This window comes from Herpailurus yagouaroundi, unplaced genomic scaffold (genome assembly GCF_014898765.1).
Source record: "Herpailurus yagouaroundi ecotype Mexico unplaced genomic scaffold, PumYag 139, whole genome shotgun sequence".
NCBI classification, from domain to species: Eukaryota; Metazoa; Chordata; class Mammalia; order Carnivora; family Felidae; genus Herpailurus; species Herpailurus yagouaroundi.
This window is the reverse complement of record NW_024412394.1, coordinates 2,802,153-2,807,454: the sequence shown is the minus strand read 5'-3', so window position 1 is coordinate 2,807,454 and position 5,302 is coordinate 2,802,153. Positions and strand designations below refer to the sequence as shown.

Here is a 5,302-nt window from a genome sequence, read left to right as displayed (position 1 = left end):
AGAGAGAGAGAGAGAGAGAGAGAGAGAGAGAGAGAGAGAGAGAGAGAATTGCAAGCAGTCTCTGTGCTAACAGTGCGGGGCTTGAACTCACGAATTGTGAGATCTTGACCTGAGCTGAATTCAAGAGTCAGGATGCTTAACTAACTGAGCCACCAGGTGCCCCTAGCATGGAAACCTTTTTAAATAAAAGCTACACAGTGTTCTGCCCTACCCTTTCCCCAGTCATGGGCCTACTTCCTAAGGCAACTACTTTGAGCTGTTTCTTTGTAGCTGGTTGCTTTGTTTTATTGGAATATAATCGACATGTAACATTATATTCATTTCATATTCTGTTTAGTGCACATCTCCATCATGCTTATTGCTATTTCTTGATTGCTCAGCTTTACCTATTACCGTCTATTCCTGCTATGATTTTTTTAACTTGAAATTTTATTTATTTATGTATTTATGAGAGAGAGAAAGGGAGGGAGGGAGGAAGGAAGGAAGGAAGAAAGAAAGGAAGGAAGAAAGAAAGAAAGAAAACGTGCAAGCTAGGGAGGGGCAGAGGGAGAGAGGACAGAATCCCAAGCAGGAGCCCCGAGCCCAACGCAGGGTCAATCTCAACGACTGTGAGATCGTGACCTGAGCTGAAATCAAGAGTCAGACACTTAACCACACTTAACCGACTGAGCCACCCAGGTGCCCTAAGTCCTGCTTTGATTAAAGAAGACTTAATTCACTTATCCTACCTCTACTCTCTCTCCCCTATCCTAGAGCAGAGTCGTACCGTCTTACCACAATATAAGTTTAGAACATTTTTACCACTACCACCACCACCATCCCCCACCAAAAACAAGAAAGCCGAAACTGATTACCACTCACCTTACACCCTTCCCCTAGATTCTGGCAGCTAATCTACTTTCTGTCTCTGAATTTGCCAATTCTGGACATTTCATGTAAATGGAGTATTATATGAGGTCTTTTTGTGGCTGACTTCTTTCACTTACTTAGTATAATGTTTTTAAGGTTCATCCATGTTGCAGATGTGTCAGTACTTCATTTCTTTTTATGGCTGAATAATACTCCATCATACGAATATATATACTTTTATTTATCCGTGCATCAGTTGATGGACATTTCAGTTGTTTCCACTTGGGGCTATTAAGATTAATGCTCTTGTGAACAGTTGTGTACAGTTTCTTTGTGTGTGGACGCATGTTTTCATTTCTGGATATATACCTAGAAGTAGAATTATTGGGTCATATGGTAATTCTAACATTTAACATTTTGAGAAACTTAACAGACTTCCAAAGTGTTTATATTATTTCACATTTACATGAGCAATGTATGAGTATTCCAGTTTCTCCACATCCCCACCAACACTTGTTATTTCTTGTCTTTTTGCTAATAGCCCTTCTAACGGATGTGAGGTGATATCTCATTAAGGTTTTGATTTGCATTTCCCCGCTGGTTAGTGATGTTGAACATGTTTTCATGTATCTGTTGGCCATCTCTCCGTCTTTGGAAAAATGTCTATTCAAATCTTCTTTTAGAAGATCTAAATTTTTTAATTGAATTTTGTCCCTGTTGAGCTTTATGAATTCTTCAATATTTTGGATATTAGCCCCCTATCAGATACATGATTTACAAATGTTTCCTCCCATTCAGTAGCTTGCCTTTCATTTTGTTGATGGTTTCCTTTGCTGTGCAGCTTTTTAGTATAAAATATAGTCCCATTTACTTTTGCTTTTGGTGTCAAATTAAGAAAAAAATCAAAACCTTTGCCAAGGAGTTTACCACCTATATTTTCTTCTAGTAGTTTCATGGTTTCCCGTCTTATAAGTGTTTATTCTATTTGTGTATGGTGTAAAATAGTGGTCCAATTTCATTCTTATGCTATGACTGTCCAGTTTTCCCAGCATTGTTTATTGAAGAGACTATTCTTTCCCCATTATATATATTCATGGCTCCTTTGTCATAAATTAATTTAAACCCATATATGCATGGATTTATTTCTGGGTTCTCTATTCTGTTCCGTTGATCTATGAGCCTATTTTTATGTCAGTATCATACTCTTTTTGACCACTGTAGCTTTGTAATGTAGTTTGAAATCAAGGTGCATGAAACTTCCATCTTTGTTCTTTCTCAAGATTTTTTTGGTTACTGGTTTGTTTGGGTTTTTTTTTACAGTTCCATACAGAATTTTAGGGTTAGGGGCGCCTGGGTGGCGCAGTCGGTTGGGCGTCCGACTTCAGCCAGGTCACGATCTCGCGGTCCGGGAGTTCGAGCCCCGCGTCAGGCTCTGGGCTGATGGCTCAGAGCCTGGAGCCTGTTTCCGATTCTGTGTCTCCCTCTCTCTCTGCCCCTCCCCCGTTCATGCTCTGTCTCTCTCTGTCCCAAAAATAAATAAACGTTGAAAAAAAAAATTTAAAAAAGAAAAGAATTTTAGGGTTATTTGTTCCTTTTTCTTTGTAAAAGGCTATTGGAATTTTGATGGGGATTGCATTGAATGTGTAGATTGCTTTAGGTAGTATGTACATTTATTTAATCAGCAATATTGATTCTTCTGATCCAGAGTATAGACTGTCTTTACATTCATTTGTGTCTTTTTCATTTTCTTTCATTAATGTTTCATAGTTTACAATATACAGGTGTTTCACCTCCTTGTTAAGTTTATTCCTAGGTATTTTATTTATGGTGTTATTTTCTTAATTTCTCTTTCTGATAGTTCATCATTATTATATAGAAACACAACCAATTTATGTGTACTGATTTCTGCAACTGAACTGAATTTATTAGTTCTGTTCTTTGATGGAGTCTTTAGGTTTTTCTATATATAATCTCACGTTATCTGCAAATAGTGACAGTTGTACTCCTTTCCAATTTGGATGCCTTTTATTTCTTTTTCTTGCCTAATGGCTCTGGTTAGGCCTTCCAGTACAGTGTTGAATAGAAGCAGTGAGATGAACATCTTTGTCTTGTTCCTGATCTTAGAGAAAAGGCTTTCTTGCTGTTGAATACAGTGTCAGGTGTGGGCCGTGTCATATGTGACCTTTATTATGTTAAGGTATGTTCTCTCTATACCTACTTTGTTGAGAGTTTTTATCATAAATGGATGTTGAGTTTTGTTAAATCTTTTTCTTCATCTATCAAGATGATCATAATTTTTAATCCTTATTATTATTAATATGTGTCATGTTGACTGATTTGCGGATGTTGAACCATCCTTGCATCCCTGGAATAAGTCCCCCTTGATTGTGGTGAATGATCCTTTAATGTATTGTTGAGTTTGGTTTGCTAATATTTTGTTGAGGATTTTTGCATCTATGTTTATCAGGGATATTAACCTGTAATTTTCCCACCTTTTGGTATCCTTGTCTGGTTTGGGGATCAGGGTATATCTGCCTTCGTAAAATGAATTCGGAAAGTCTCCCTCCTCTTCTGGTTGTTGGAAGAGTTTGAGAAGAATTGGTATTGTTCTTTGACTCTAAGGTAGAACTTACCAGTGAACCTGTCTGGTTTTTGTTTGTTGGGAGATTTTTTATTACTGATTCAGTCTCCTTCCTAGTTATTGGTCTGTTCAGATTTTCTGTTTCTTCATGATTCAGTCTTGGTAAGTTATATGTTTCTAGGAATTTATGCATTTCTTCTTGGTTGTCCAGTTTGTTAGCATATAATTGTTTCATAGTAGTCACTGATAATCTTTTGTATATTTGTAGGCGCAGTTGTAACCTCTCGTCTTTCATTTCTGATTTTGAGTCATCTTTTTTTTCTTAGTCTAGTTTAAAGGATTGTCAGTTTTGTTTATCTTCTCAGAGAACCAGCCCTTAGTTTCATTGATCTTCTGTGTTGTCTTGTTAGTCTCTTTTTTATATATTTCTGCTCTCGTTTTTGTTATTTCCTTCCTTGTACTAACTTTGAGCTTTGTTTTTCTTTTTCTAGTTCCTTGAGGTGTAAAGTTACGTTGTTTGAGACTTTTCTTGTTTCTTAAGGTAGGCATTTGTCACTATGACCTTCCCTCTTAGAAGTACTGCATCCCACAAATTTTGGTACGTTTCAGTTTCATTTGTCTCAAGATATTTTTTTATTTCTCTTTTAATTTTTTTGACTCATTGGTTGTTCAGTAGCATGTTGTTTAATCTCTTATTTCCTAGTTTTCTTGTAATTCTAGTTTCATACTGGTGTCAGAAAAGATGCTTGATATGATTTCAGTCCTTTTATATTTATTAATACTTGTTTTGTGAACATACAATCTGTCTGAGAGAATGTTGCATGTACACTTGGAAGAGTGTGTATTCTGTTGCCTCTGGGTGGCATATTCTGTATGTATCTGTTAAGTCCATCTGGTCTAATGAGTCATTTAAGACCTTAGTTTCCTTATTGATTTTTTGTTTGGATGATCTGTCCATCAATGTAAGTAGGATATTAAAACTCCCTGTTATTACCATATTATTGCTGTCCTTTTCTCCCTTGAGATCTGTTAATATTTGCTTTGTATATTTAGGTGCTTCAATGTTAGGTACATACGTATTTATAAATGTCATATCCTACTGTAGGATTGACCCCTTTATCATTTCATAATGCCATCTTTGTCTCTTATTACAGTCTTTGTTTTAAAGTCCATTTTTTTCTGATAAAAGTATAGCTAGTCCAGCTTTCTTTTGGTTTCCATTTGCACGGGATATCATTCTATACTTTCATTTTCAGTCTGTGTGTTCTTACATCTGAAGTGAGTCTCTTGTAGGCCACATATAGATGAGTGTTGGCTTTTTATCCATTCAACCATTCTATGTCTTGATTGGAGCATTTATTCCATTTACATATAAAGTAATTGTTGATAGGTATGTACTTAGTCGTTTGCTGACTGGTTTTGTAGTTCCTCTCTGTTTCTTCTCTTGCTCTCTTCCTTTGTGATTTAATGACTTTTTTTACTGATATAATTGTGTATTCCTTTCTCTTTACCTTTTGTGTATTCACTATAGATTTTTGCTTTGTGGTTACCATGAAGCTTACATACAACAACTTACATCTAATAATCTGTTTTAAGTTAATGACAACTTAAGTTTGAGCCCATTCTAAAGCTCTCCCAACCCCATGTTTTTTGTTTTGATGTCACTTTTTACTTGTGTATCCCTTAACTGTATCCCTTAACTCATTATTATAATCATAGTTGTTTTTACTGCTTTTGTCTTTTAACCTCCATCTAGCTTTATGGTGATTAATTATTTTTCTTTACAATATGTTTGCTTCTTGAGTGAGATACATTCTTACGTTTTCTTGCTGCCACTTAGGGCCTTTTCTTTTCAGCTTAAAGAAGTCGCTT

At 35.9% G+C, this 5,302-nt stretch overlaps 1 long non-coding RNA gene across 1 annotated transcript in view; it reads right to left on the bottom strand.

Annotated features, from left to right (window-relative positions):
* LOC121029351 (uncharacterized) overlaps window positions 1–4,618 on the bottom strand; it is a 20,986-nt gene extending 16,368 nt beyond the window's left edge. The window contains exon 1 of the long non-coding RNA XR_005789690.1: window positions 4,507–4,618. This is a non-coding gene — a long non-coding RNA (uncharacterized LOC121029351). The remainder of the gene's footprint in view (window positions 1–4,506) is intronic.
* Window positions 4,619–5,302: the final 684 nt, after the last annotated feature.